General features: G+C 49.3%; 1 protein-coding gene across 1 annotated transcript in view; it reads right to left on the minus strand.

The window, feature by feature from the left end:
- Positions 1 to 15,121, minus strand: part of LOC144824805 (bestrophin-1-like) — a 319,634-nt gene that overhangs the window by 98,055 nt on the left and 206,458 nt on the right. The gene's annotated exons all lie outside the window — the stretch shown is intronic.

Consider the following 15,121-nt stretch of genomic DNA (forward strand, 5'->3'; position numbering starts at 1 on the left):
CACCAACGCTACTACCTTTACCTGCAACATTTGCTCAAAAGAGCCTCTTTTAATAGAGGAGGAATAGGTCAACGCCCGCAGACGTGAGATGAACCCTATCCGCCTCAAAGTAGCCTTAGACTTGTCCTAAATCGTTTCAAGTTTAAAGAAACCCCGCCCTTGTATGGGAAGATTTCTTCATGGCGCTGTGCTTTACTTCCTAGACCTGACAATTGCTTGGCACAACTTAGCGCCCCACCAGAAACCTGATCCTGACATGACAAATACATGCCTGAAGAAAACCAGGCCCTTCTGCCACTACCCCGGGTCTTACTCCTTTACAACATTAGTGTAACCATCCCCGGGTCGTGTAGTCATACTACCAGGTAAGTGACAAAGAGAAGAGGAGTGGCCCCTACTGCTGAAGGCGCTTCATATCAATTGATAGGAGTTTCAGCACAAGCCATGAAACTTAACCCTTCACGACAATCGCCAGCAGGCTACACCCAGCTAAGTTACAACACTGCTGTAACGCCGCTCTCCGCATAACCGAAAGGCGGTGTGCTCATGATAACGCATGTGCTGCTATACTCAGAGCACCGAGGCATAGAAGTATTAACATCATACTATATAACTAGGACAAAGTCCTTGCATGTGCCAATACAGATTTGAAAGGTATTAACAGCAGGCATCACCTGCCCTCTCGGGCTATAGTCTAGAACAGCTTAGGCCATGCTACCTCGAAGATAGCTTGTCTGTAAGATTGACTTACGACCACCACACAGGGATTGCCGGGACTGAAACCAAGTGCCCCCAAGATCCCGACCTGCATACATGACATGCCTGCTGACCAACCGCCCCTCTGACACTATTGAGCATATACCCCCGGGAACAAACCCTCTACAGCAATCGTGTAGACTATCCCAGGTTCGAGGGGTCATACCCCTGGAAAGAGCCCCAAGATGAGGGGGCCTCTCCTGCTGACGCTCACTGATCTAACTATAGGCGAGCCAGCGCATACCACTAAAACCCCACCACACGCATTCACACAAAGCATCAGCAGACTACACCCAGAAGTATAACTTCTGCCGACGCGCAGTTCCCCGATTCAACTGTAACTGTGTTTGTGAATGCTTATGCAACTATACTCAAGCAAAGTACAGAGGGGAATGTCAGTGCGCTAAGTGAAATTTGGTAACTTGCGAGGTGGACTTTCATTTATACAGGATGGCAAAGTTAAACAGCTGGTATCACAAGCCCCCAAGACCTGGAGAAAGCTCCCCATGCTAACTCATGACTAGCTTGTCTATAACGTTGACTTACGACCCCCGCGAAGGGATTTCTGAACCAGGTGCTCACCATATTGGCAATATCAACCTCAGGCCATCTCCTCACCTAAGGAGGAGCACAAGGAAACCAACGGATACTCAGATTCATCACAAGGCTGTTAGGACGCAAGCCAGGGGAGCCCAACCATGCTAACCCTGAGCGAGAAACCGTGAGTCCAATTCCTGCTAGGAACCCATCGAGCAAGCCACCACCCCTAATAGTGAAACGAACAACAGGGGGCTGGAAAACCAGATAGACATTCTGAGACTTCATCCAGCTGTTACTTAATTCCTGAGCAATTCTAGATTGAGAGACTTCTGGGGGCCCACTCTTATCAGTAGTGTTGGCAGTCCAGGCGCGGCAGTGGTTGCAGTTGCTCCACTAGTACTGAACTGAGTGAGCACTGAAGGCTGTAGACCCTTCATACTACTGGGAGGCAGCAGGAGCTCCCGAACTGAAGGCACAGCGGGTAGGCTGCCTTCCAGATTCCAGAGCCTTGAAGAACAGACAGACGATAGCCGAATTAAGTAAGAGCAAATGCTATTGTCATTTGACCTTACTACATAGGTTAAATTAAACAGTGCAGGTCCCGGGAATGTACATAAGCAAGACTAACTCTACCACTTGGACAGGCCCCAGGATTGATATGTGCATGGGTATATAAGTCCTATTACCTTAGGGCTAGACCTAGGATTTGCTACTATTCTAATTTTGGCACTTCCAAGGTGGACTTCCATAGATTACAACCATTCCAAGACAGTGCAGTCAGGTAATATCCAAGGCTGAACTATTACATTTAAGTAGTTGTGCGTTGCCAGGACGTCAGGATACTGTCCGTACATGGCCCGGGGTGCAGCATTATCTATGGCTGCATTTTGCCTTGTACTCTGAGCAGGAATCGCAAGGATAGGGTGCGGTATGCATGCCTAATAGAGTAGTTAGTGTGTCATAGGCACTGCTAACAGAAAGGATATGGGCCCTGTGATGGAGATAGCTGATGAAATTGCACCCCTGACAACTAAAGCAATGAGGAGGGTTGAAGTGTCTTAGGTGCCACTGCACCCGCTGCAGCTACGCTTCTATTATGCCTGTCTCAATGAGGTGGAATCTTCATGTCAAGACAGGAGAAGGGTGTTATTCTCAACTTCTTGTCCAGCATCCAGCTATAATATATTGGAGCAGAACCTATCACATGCTATGCTGATGACATACTCCCACCCACACCATTGTAGATAGCTCCCTGCAATGCAGATCTGTAGCTTGAACAGAGAGTACCAGGGCTACACTAGAGTAGGGTTATAAGCTTATAGTGGGCAGAAAGCAGGCGGGGCATCCTGCCCTTACGTGCCTGCATCATGCCTCGATGAGACAGCACAAGTGCTGCCTCAGGGAGACCTAAAGACTATACACTGCTATGTATAAAACTAAGGATGATATCCTAACCGGCATCCCTGCGACATGTATGTACACCCAACCTTGCCTGTATTTGTCGCGTGGAACATGACATGCAAATACCAGTACCTCTGGTACAGGGGAGGCTGTCACTGAGCGCGTCTTCACCCAGGGGAATGCAATATGTCTGTAGCCTGTCAACGCGAGCGTGCCTAGTAGACATGGATGAGTGGCCCGGGGTAGGTACTGCAAGGAAACGGGCCACTAATTACCCGGGCACGAAACGTCCCCACCCTAAGGTATGCTGACCAGAACCATCAACAGCAGAGAACTCTGTTCTAAGGGGCACGTGCGCAGTATAACATTGCACATACCGGCACCTGCGCGAAAGCGCACTGTGCATAATCAACTCATTGGGCACGTCCCAAAGTCCTGAAACCAGGTCTCGCGTGCACGACAGCGCGCAAGCACGGCCCTGGAGGGGGGAGCGCATGTATGCGCCTAATTTCTACCCTAATCAGGCACCTACAAGGACCAGGAAATGGCCCGGCACGGGCAGTGCAAACAAGCACGACTAACTGACTTGACCGAAACCCTGCCTGGGACGCGCTTTGGCCAGGATCACCTAATGTGACGCAACACCTTGGCACCAAACCTGGTTCTAGCGCCCGCGACGGTAATGCGAGCTCGTCCCCGAGAGGAGGCGCTTATGCGCAGAATTCACAAACAAAGGCACATGTAAGGTAGGGGGGGGGTAACATTCCCAGCATGTGCACTCGATCCCGCGATACTGGTAAAGCGGCGCAAACTCAGCAAGAACTGCATAACCGTAATCACCTCGTGATGCGATCCTGCAAAGGAAGCATAATTAGGTAGCGCGAAGCCGCACAAACTAAACGGTGAGGCCGATAGCATGCATGCGACGCGATAAACGACATGAAACCACTAAACCGCGCTAACTCAGCCCACCTTATGAATTGACTAACCTCACAGCGTGTGAATACAAACCAGAACAAGGGAACCCTATTCAAGCCGCCCCCAAGTGAACAAGCCTGCACTCCGCGCAAGCAGTGGTAGGCCAGGAATCCGTCCCTGAGACGTGGCCTAGGGGCAAGAGAACACTGCACGGCCTGCGAGAACTCAGCCCCCACGAAATGGGGCAAGGCTAGAGAACCAGAATTCCTGCTCATGAACACCTGGCGATCTCCAAAGGAAAACAGAGACCTAGGTTCACCGCTTCCCTAATGGTGAGTCCCCCACATCAATCAGGGGTTGCCGCATCCATATATCGCGACCTCTACGTGGACTTGACCGGGACTCCAGGTCGAGCCCCCTAGCCCGCAAGATACCACTACATGGAGCGTGACCGCCTTAGAACCTGTACCCGTCTCCATATACCGTCTGACACCCTGGGCCAGTGCCCACATAGCCCATGCCTTAAAACGTCTCTATATCTCCCCGGATTAAGACCTGGGCTGGTGGGGCGAAACAGATTGCAGCAGCCAGACCAGAAGGGACTCTCACCGGGCCCGTACGGGGACATCTGGATGCCAAAATGAAGGAGGAAAACACCTCGCCAACCTCCTAGCCTGGCCCCTTTCATAAAATAACAATATTATTCAGTCACTGAACATGAACACTTGCGATAACGAAGACTGGGAAAGTATACGCAGCTTACAAAAGTGTTGTGTTCCTAAGCGAGCGAACAGAGGATGCCGCAGTCTCGCAATGATACATGCAGCCCAGCCAAGTCTTAGTTACCTCTTGTCAATCGTTGCTACAAGAGTCACTACTGCCTCGTGTCATTAGCGTATGCTTTGTAACTTGTATACTTTCCCAATTCCCCGCCACGCGTGCCTATCTAACATGTTATGTAGCGCTCTGAAAAACCTCCGTGAGGAACCGCTCAACACAATAGCATGGACGATAATTAAAGGCGAAGCGGATGGCCGCACAGGCGCCAACAATCAAGCCCCTGCACTACCAAGCTTGGTAGGCTCTACCTAATACACGCGGATTTGGAAAGCACTCTTCACCCAGAGATCTCGCGGCACTGATAACATATGTTCATTGTTACCCAGCTCTTGGTACTCATTTTATCGACCTCCGAAGGATGAAGGCTGAGTGTCCCCACCGTTATTCGGGCGTGTGACCAATAGGAACGACCACATGACCCTGCAAAGGACGTCTGAATCCCCTGTGCCACAACATGGTTATTAAGTTAGGCCACCGCAACGACGAGGCACACGGCCGACGTGCGAGAAGGGGCCAGGCATGCGAGGAAATTAGGTATAACAGCATTACCGTGTAGGGGAACAGTGAAGCAGACGAAGCCTGATCACCACCCCGTCGAACCACCGTTGCTGCACAGGGTACAGACGGGATGACCATCCTAATCTCACTCGACCGAGTGTCTACTGTACCCTAAACAACACTTGGGCGCCACATGTCCGATGCTGGGGTAAAGCTTTCCCCTACAAACGGCTCGGACGGGGGGGCCGCAGCCCGGTCTTCAGAGTCCAAGGCACCGTACACAACCGGAGACCGGACCCCGGCTGCCGACCCCTCGGCGTACACCGAATTATCCCTCGCCGGCCCACCCCACCGGGGGGCGACGCAAGACACAGCATGGTGAGACCGATGGGGCCACCACCCTCTGCCAATTCACCTGGTCCCGCACTCCACCCCCAACTGCCGCCGAGGGCCAACCAGGAACAGCACGGAGGAACTGGAGCCACACAATCGGCCTGTGTGAGGGGGCACCGGGAAGCCCACCCACTGCGACGCGGCCCGGCAGTAGAATCACCTGAGCTACTCAGGACGAATTGCTACAAGCAGCCGGATCGCTGAGTAGCGCCGTTGCTCCCGGGGGAGGGGCGGACGTACCGGGGGCGAGTGAGTGCAGTCCTCGAAGCCCCACAAACCGAACAATATGAAGCCCTGAGGTCGCCCAGCGCAGGAAGACAATTAATTCCCCGCTTATCAGCCCGCGGCTTAGAACATAGCAACCCCCACACGCAACCGGCCATCCGGGACAATCCGAATGACGGATACGGCTGCATACTGTTTACGAGTGCACGGTAACACAGGGGTGCGATGCGGGCGACCTGACCACACATGGGGCCATGGGGGACAATTACAAATCCCCAAGGGTGGCATGACCTGACCAAGAACCACTAACTCGCCGATAAATGGCCTTCGACAATACAAAATGGCGACCCCATTTCAAATAAGGCTGACCACATCTGTAAAACAATTCACACATAGGCATATGCATGGCCAATGCGAGTGCTAGTAACACTCCGCTCGACAGGATGTCTGTCTCAAACCCACCCTGCAAACAACATTGGTAATTACTTTACAATTAAAAACACTCGGGAAATTGACTACGATTCTTGCCATACGCCCCCCGAACGTCCCGCACAGTGAGCCGCACCTGTGCACACGCGGAGACCAAGGGGACGTGGGCGAAAGACCGCACGAGGCAACACACGTCTACCTTCCGGGCCCAAGCCGAGATCAAAGCGGCACCCTGGCATTTAGGCTACCTGCACCTGGACCCCTCCCCCGCGCTCGAACCGTCGGAGAGAGACCCGCCGGGCCAGCGCTAGCGCTCTAACACCCACGACGGCCTGCAGGAAGCCGCACGAAAAGCACGGATCGGTGACATGGGAGACAGTAAGTGGCGAGGCGGGGGCAGCTCCCAGGGGCACAAACTCCGAAAGCTGCCCAGCGGCTACGTGGGCTGATCGGCCTGCCCGCACCCAGGACTCAACCACATGGGGGAGAGCGGGGGCCTAAGGGGGGGCCACGCTCTAGAAAGCCTCGGACCGCTTCCGGGAAATTCCTCGATGGCGAGTCGCAAACCCCACCTCCACAGCGGCCCGTCGCTAAGCGGGCCGCCTGGCCATAGCTCATACCTCCGCAGGGAGGGAGTAGGCGGAGGGGGGGGGGGTAAGCCCGAAGGCCACACTCACCGCGGAAAGTGTCCCGAAGAAAGAGTGTCCCGACGTGTTCGACGCAACGTCCGGAGCGGCAAAGAGGCCACCACAACGGCCAGAGGGGGAGATATACCCTCTCCCTGCCAGCCCCGGACGTGCGTCATAGTTCCGCCCACCTCCACCGGGCAACCTGCCCTGAGGGGTGGCAACCATTAGCTGGGGGTCGGGGGCAGCCCTATGTGACTAAGGGCCCGCCCTCCTGATGGCCACCGGGTGGCCTCGGGCAGGCGCAAACTCACACTATGTGCACTTGTTTTCGTTATACCTTCAGCACAAAACAGCAGCTGCCTCTGACCGTCGTTACCATTTTAATAATTTTGACTGCACCAGCACGGCACGTTTCAGTACTTCACATTTAAATAGATGTTAAACATTGAATAGTCTGGCGCGTCCTGTATCCCGGTTACATGCACTATTTTAGTCCGGTTCTCGACAATTTATATTCATGCCTCACATTTCGGGCGGCGTAATTTCACTCACCTAGCTTCGGCGGGCTGTTATTCTCTGAGTCCCTGGGGCTCTACCAAACTTGTTTTACGCTCTGCGATTGAGAAAGACACGATTCTGTCTTCTTCCCATATTGTTGCATTTCTGCAATTTTTTCAGTGAACATTACTTCAGGGTTCTGACTGCACGCAACATAGTTTCCTTATTAAGTATGTTTTCTTAATCTGATGTATGTATGTGGCATTTCTATACATCAAGGACTGTAACCAGGAACGGCGCACGCAATTTGACTCTGTTCTCTATGCTCGCTCTGACATGTGTCTTAACATAAGGGGAGCTTGCTTTCCCTTTTTTTCTTCTTGCAGTAAAATAACATGTATTATGATGTCGCAATGTATTAAAAGATGAAGTAAATCCACTTACTCATTGCAATAGACATAGCAACCAGACTGCTGTTTTCACCTGTATATATTGTGCACATGGTCACACAAAGAGCTATGTGACCAAGGCATGCCTGATTTAGTCTATTTATCCCAATTAACATTTGATGTATGCAGGAAAAGCATAAGGATTTTAAGTGCCCCAAACAAAATAGAGTTGCCCTGCTAAACCCTCACCAAACAGTAGTTGAAAATGCTGTTTTGGGACCTTTTGTTTTAATTTGGCTCTACCAAGTGCCTTAAGGCTGCTCCCTTACCTCACCTCATGGAAGCTCCTGCCCAGTCATCTGTTAAAAACACAAAGTACGCCAGATGTAACTCAAATTCCTTTTATTTAGGAAGACGGACGACAGCTTCAGAGCCACCTCAGCTGTTCGAGTCCACTCACAACCACTTGTGACCAACATTCCAACGGCTGTTGGAATATTGGTAAACATCAAGCTACCAGATGGGAATGGGAGAATGGGGCAAGGAAAAGGACAACAAAATGGGGTAGGAACACAATATGGCATTATAATACATAACTACAACAGCATCTTTCTCACCATCTTCAGGTATGAAGCATGAGGCAGTGACGGCATTCACCTGTTCAGTCATGTCAAGTTTGCTGTTGATGATGATCCGGAGGTTTTTGGCATGGGTGGTGGGGTTCGGTCTGAGCTCTGTTGGCCACCAGGTAGTGTCCCACGGTAATGTGCTCTTTCCGAAGATCAGATCAGGATTTTTGTGTTGACTGTGTTCAGCTTTAAACAGTTGGTCTTCATCCGGTGGGCGATTTCAGTCAGGCAGGCTCTGAACTTGATCTGGGTACGGAGTTTCTTGTCCATGAGAGAGTGAAGTTGCATGTCATCATCGAAGTGGAGGACGTTGATATAGTGAGAGTGATGATGCTGGCTAGAGGGATCATGTATGCGTTGAATAGAGTCGGGTTCAGTGAGGATCCTTGTGGAACTCCACATATGAGGTCTTTCTAAATCCGGATGTAAAATGTAAACTGAGTGCTGCAATTACTCACTACAGATACAGGCACACTACAAAGACAATACACCAGATTCAGAAAACATTATCCTAATTCTAATGTAGAAGGTACTCCAATCGATGCAATAACATAGGACATGCTGGAGAATATCATTCGCTTTAGGCATGGCACACCATCAAAGCACTGAGTACGTAGGGCTATGTGTTTGTCTTCCATGGTCCCCCAGCTGCCGTCATAACCGAATGTCATTATTTGTCACCACGTCTAGATAGATGGATGCATTAATATTTGTCTAGGTGTGCTTAGCTATCCAGAGTATAGAATAATAAAAGTAAGATTTAGTAGGTTCATTGTCTACCGAACACAAGAATTCCTGGGGCACATAGGTCTTCTGTAACTTACTGTGCATTTAACCACTGCAGTACTTTCATACATACTCTCCAACATGGAGTCTTGTCAACAGGTGCAGGCATGTGGTTAGTGTCAGATCTTGCAGAATAAAGTTGTCTGGTTTTCTAACTGTGGCCCGAATGAAAGGTAATAATAAAATGATATTAAATGATCTTCAACTGGCTTGAGTCTGGGGTTTACATAGACTATGGTATGATTAAAGGTCTCAAGGAGTCTTGCCTTATCTTCCAAAAAGTGGAGCCACTGACTGCAAATATTGTAAATTCTCTTACTAAGTCCATTTATTTCAGTGAATGAAAAAGACACAGGGTGCATTTCTACATCTTAATGAAGTTGGGATTGGAGAGGTGCAAGGTCTGTTATAAGTGACTGTGTTCAGAATAATTTGGTGCTTTCGGCTGAGTAGTGCAGCCATCCCATAAAGCTTTGAATGCTACAAATGATTCTTCCCTCGAATCAAACATTACATTTAACTGGGTATACTATCTGAGCTATGGAACTAAAACGGAAAATCTTAAGAGGCTTTGTAACATATACGAAAGCAGGTAAATTGTGTGAACTTGAAATTTAGCATTTGTTCCTGTAACTACCACCTGCCCAGGAGACAAGTCACAACAGTGAAACACACACTTTTCTATCTTGCAAATAGTTTACTAACCTGCAAGTGTTGCAAAAAGGTCAGCACATGCTGGTTATGTTCTGAATTCAGTTTGGAGAAAATGTACATTTTATATCATCCACAATCTCAGTGACAGAGCACTGAAAGGCATATGGAACAGTACATTATTTAAATAACATCACTTTATAGTAAGTTTTAAAGTGCTTTGCATTCATCTCTGCTACACCAAATCGTAAGATACACCAGGATCCAGGTTATTAAAGATGGCTGAAGATCACTGATGTTTCTTTTTACTGAAAACTATGGACCTCCTGTATGGGAAGCTACGGGTGGAATCAAACCCTTCTATAGATTGTACTCAATGTAATATATTAATATATATTTTTGCCTCATAATAATACAATTATGTTACCATGTTTTCGTTAGAATGGCAACTGGTCAGGCTTACTTATGACTAAGTGTAGGACACTGGCTCTCTATGTAGTGCACTAAAATGAAATACACTAGCAGAGAGTCCAGTGACACCCAGATTAGTATAAAGAGGCAAAAGTAGATAATACTAATGCTCTATTTGTGGTAATGTGGGCGAGCAGTTAGAATTATCAGAGCATAGTGCTAAGCATTTTTTGTACTCACAGAGGCAACTAATAAGATACACACTCAAGAATAAATCCGAGACAAATTTATAAAAATAACAGAGATTTGTATGTAAGTTTTCAGACCAAGAATATTGTTCTACAGCAGGGGTCTCCAACCTTTACTGTAGTGAGAGCTACTTCTGGTCAGTGAAAATTGTCGTGAGCTACTAAAGTCCAAGCATCTCGCGCATTTTTCAGAGACACCTCCCACACCCTCATTCATTGCCTTAACGCAAAAAATGTTGTGCCCATACTGTGGTTTGAACAAGATACATAGACCTATGGAGCTGTTCAAAGCTGTCAGCAGACTGAAAACCATAACATAATAAACTGTATATCTGTCTCACACCTCATTCACCACACTGCTACCCACTGTGTCCCATAACATGATAACGATAACTGCATCTTGGTGTTAATCAGGCAAGATAAGGAAATACTTCCCCCATAGGATCACAAACCAAAGAAAACACTTTGAACCACCCACCCTACACTTAACATAGCTTTCTAACCATGTAGGCAAGTGATTTAGTGCCACACATTAGTAAGTGCTATAAAAATGCTGCAACAGAAGGCTTCCCCTTTCTTCATTATCAAAAAAAGTAAAACAAAGGGAGAAAAGTTATGTCGGCTGCCACCGCGCTTTGTTACTGAAGGCAGATGTAAAGCGCAGTGGCAGCTGATGTTAAAATCAAAGGCGTTAAGGCAGCCTAAACAACGAAGCCACCGAGTAATGAGGGGGTGGGACAGCGTTTCCTTTCGGGCCCTTGAAAGCCCCTTGGTTGGGGGAGGTATCATGGACGTTTCAGGCAGAAAGTTGGTGTTAGTGAACCTCCGAGGTGACCAGCAGGTCAGATTCAACTGTCCATCCAATGCAGCCCCCCTGCTCCCCCCACCAGCAGAGACGCAGTGCCAGCCCTTTCCAAGGCAACCTGTCAGCAGAGACCACATCCCAGCCTTCCTGGAACAGTTCTAATGTGCAGCCCTCAGTGCACATGCACCGCCACCCATGTGTGACCCAAACATTCAGTAGCGGAGGAGCTGCGCAGGCCCGATCTACGAGCAGCAGAAATGGTCTCCATCGCTCCTCGCCCTGGAACATACTGGGCAGACATACTTCACCCCCAGCCGAGAGGAGGGCGGGAGGCAACATTCCGGCCCCCAACACTCACAGCAGAGACAACACGCCACAATGGATGCAGGAGGGTGCTTGAAATGCATTGTAAACGTCAGGTTAGGCCCAGACTGTTTACCACACAGATCAGTAGGGCTGACTCAGGCTTCCATCTTGTAAGTGGTGAGCATCGTGCCCCGTGCTGTACCACTAGAAAGTTGAGAAAAACAGTACCCACTGACCTAAGCAGTGCTCCCCCAGTCCGTGACATGGTAGCAGAGGCCAAAGAACCCACCACTGTTTACTCGAGCACATCCTTTCAGGCTCCTACAACCAGGCGCGCAACACCCATTGGGCTCACAGGGCTTCAGCCCACCGCCGTCGTGTGTGTCACAGCTTTGTGGGCTGGCGAGCATTAATTGCAGCCGCACCCGAGTACTTAACAGGTCTTTAAAAGACCGTTTACTTGTAAGTGAGGCTTTTGTTGTGTGTTCCCACCTTCTTACGGCCACTCTGGTGACGGCTGGAAGAATTAGCCCCCCCCCCCAAATCTTTTTCAGACCCTCCCCGAAATTTGGCTGTAGTTGCCTGCCTCCAACAGACCGTGCAGAATGCTTGAGCCCATCTGAATGCACGCCAGGGGCCTCTTTCCAAAGTTTACTCTGATGGCAGACATTGTCACGGCTCGGCCTGTAGCATCTCTGGATGCCTCGTGGCACTTTTTCAAATGTTCAGGACAGCGCTACACACTAAAAGGGTTCACATTTAAACAAGATATGTAGCAATGCTAAGCGCTATAAGCCTGATGCGAGTCTTTGGGTGCTCTTAAAACTCCGATACAGCTTGCGCCTCAAGGCTTTGATTCTGGTTACTTCTGGCATCAAAGTTCAGGATCCCGTGACTACTAACTAACCCTGTAGGCTTACATGCACTTAGCCCAGGGTTTTTACCAACTATCTTGCCATATAAATCCAGGCCAGGGGCACACTTACCAGTCCTGCGCAGCTTGTCAGGAGGATGAGACTGCAATTACGAAGTGCGATGGCGTGACTTCAGGAAGAACGTCACGTTCTTTGGCCCGCCCCACCCCAGCTAAGCTCAATTCAGCCAATCTCAGCAGCTGGTTTGGGTGAGGGCGGGCAAGGGCTGAAATCCCTAAAACACAATGAAGGGATACAAAATAAATGCTAACAACGAAGTCTTTAAATTAGAGAGCAGTCACGAGCTACTCCCAGAGGGTCGGCGAGCTACCGGTAGCTCGCGATCGACCGGTTGGAGACCCCTGTTCTACAGTAAGTACTTTTTAAGATATGAATTTTTCAAGGTCACAAAATAAATCACTTTTGTGCATGATTACGCATCACTGAAGTCAATTGGAAAAAGGAGAAAAATGCATATAAAAATTTCACAGTTGGATTTCAAGATTCACCTTTGGGGTTTAAGTAAGTAGCAAGGCCAGGACCAATGTTCCACCAGCGGATTCTCAGGAGCGTCCCGGATTGGGCCGGGAGCAGGATGCTGAGGTCACTTGTAGCTAGTGCGCTACGAAGAAGGGGGTCACATGAAAACACACTGCACAAAAGTACTTAAAGCTGAGTCTGAGGGGTTCCACTCAAGAGAGCAGGTAGAACTAAGGACTACCCGAGATCAGATATGCCAGCCGGGTGGTGCGCGGCAAGATTTCATCGCGGTCAGGAGCAGGCGACTTGGAGAAGCAATTCCGGCACAGCTGGGCCACTCACAAAGTATATCTCAGGAGTCTTGGCGACCCTTGATGGGAGTCTGGATTGGACTCTTCGTCTCGGTGTACACTGCAGAGGGTCTGGTACCCCAGGTATTGGTGCGACACAGCTTCAGTAGGTCCTGGTGTCTCCCAACTTGGAGGGGAGACAGATCTGACCCTCCGGAGCTGGTGTACCACTTTTGGTTTGAGTACTGTGCCGGAGTTGCCGGGGATCAGCAAGTCGGTAAAACCGAATTCTGCAATTCGATATCTGCAGCTGCAGGGGAGCGATACCTCCATTCCAAGGGTGTTCTTTGGTGATTGGAGAAGGCTGGAGGAGCTCCGGGGTTCCTGGATGCCTCGCATTTGCAGAACAGGACATCACAGCACGATTGTCGAGTTCTTAAGGCAGCAGGCAGGGGTTGGCTCCAACTTTTTGCAGCAGGGCTTCAGTCCTTGGGTCAGAAGCTCTTCTTTGTCATTTTCTTCTTGCCAAATGTAAGTTCGAGGTCCAAGAATGGCACCTAAATACTAAATTTAGGGGTGTTAAAGGGATTGACAGATAGTAGCGAATGGGCTAGCTCCCTTTAGGGTGTTTTCACACTCTAAGTGACCACTTCGTAGGAAGGGGCACTACCTTGACCCTAATTGGCTAATTCCTCACACATCAGGATGGAGGCTCCACATCACCTGCCCCAACTTAGTGGTGATGCTGGGTGAATAGGGACCCACCTCCTAATTTAACTAATATTCCCACCTGTCCTCTGGCCAATGTGGAGTAGGAAAGGGGGGGTTGGCATCCTCCACTATCTGTAGCGGCCTGGGTCGCATTTCAAAGGCAGCATTGCCTTTGAAGCTTTCTGCCCTAGAAGGCCATCCTGGCCTGAAGGAGGTGTGAAGCACCTCCTCCCACAGCAGGCTTCGTTTCTGGCCTCTGAGAATGCTGGCCTTCACCCCCATGAGGTCAGATACATGTCTTGTGGTGGCAGGCTGACTGAGTGTAGTCAGAGACAACACCAGTGCCTAGGAGGTATTATGGGGACCCTCTAAAAGGGTCTCCTGTGTGCATTTATTAATACATTCAACACTGGCATCAATGAGGATTTAATAAGACAAGATGGTTGGTACCAGAAGCCATCATGCAGCTACGAAACTCGGAATGACAAGTATACAGCACATGTACTCTCTATGGCTTCCCTGGGCTCTTACAATATCCAAAAATTCCTCAGATATTGCAGGGTCATATCTGCTCATGCAGCTATGTCCACACATGGGATATAGTGCACCCTGCCTGCAGTAGGGATGACTTACCTATACCTTATGCAATGTATGGGGGTATGGCACACAGGGATGGGTGCCATGTCGGCTCTTCAGTTTTCTCAGCACCAAAACGTGCAGCCTTCAATGGCATTGTCTAGTTGTGGGGACTCTGTGATGGCAATACTTGTGCTGCAGCCCCAGTGGACCCTCGTCAGTCTCAATGCCCTAGGTACCGGGGGTACAATTTACTAGGGACTTATAGGGCTTGCTGAAGTTGTGTCAATGGTGGTACAGTTTTAGGGTAAGAGTGCTGGTACTGGGAACCTGCTTAGCAGGGACCCAGTACGCCTCAGTCAATGTCAACCAGGCAAAAAGAGTATGTGGGGGAGTACTGAAACAAGAACCCAGTATCCCAAACTAGGTATATCAGGAAATTCTGAAACAAGAACCCAGTATCTCAAACTAGGTATATCAGGAAATTCTGAGTACTTCTATGATATTGTAACTGGGCTTTTGGAGTCTCTTCCTTGGGACTGTGACTGGATTCCTACACACAACCTTTAAAGGTTTATAGGCATCCATGTAAACCTAGCTGTATAAATGTTTGATGACAGTGCCAGCATTAGTAAAACCTGACCAAGGCATTTCTAATACACAGTAAAAAGTAGAAGGTATGATGACGCGAAACAGCAATCTCTCTGCACGTCTCAATCTTTGTCATTAACATACTAATTTGCTAAGTAATCAATCAAGAGGTTAATTCTGTGAGGTGTACTGCCCTAGAGCTTCCGA

Source organism: Lissotriton helveticus, chromosome 3_1, assembly GCF_964261635.1.
Source record: "Lissotriton helveticus chromosome 3_1, aLisHel1.1, whole genome shotgun sequence".
NCBI classification, from domain to species: Eukaryota; Metazoa; Chordata; class Amphibia; order Caudata; family Salamandridae; genus Lissotriton; species Lissotriton helveticus.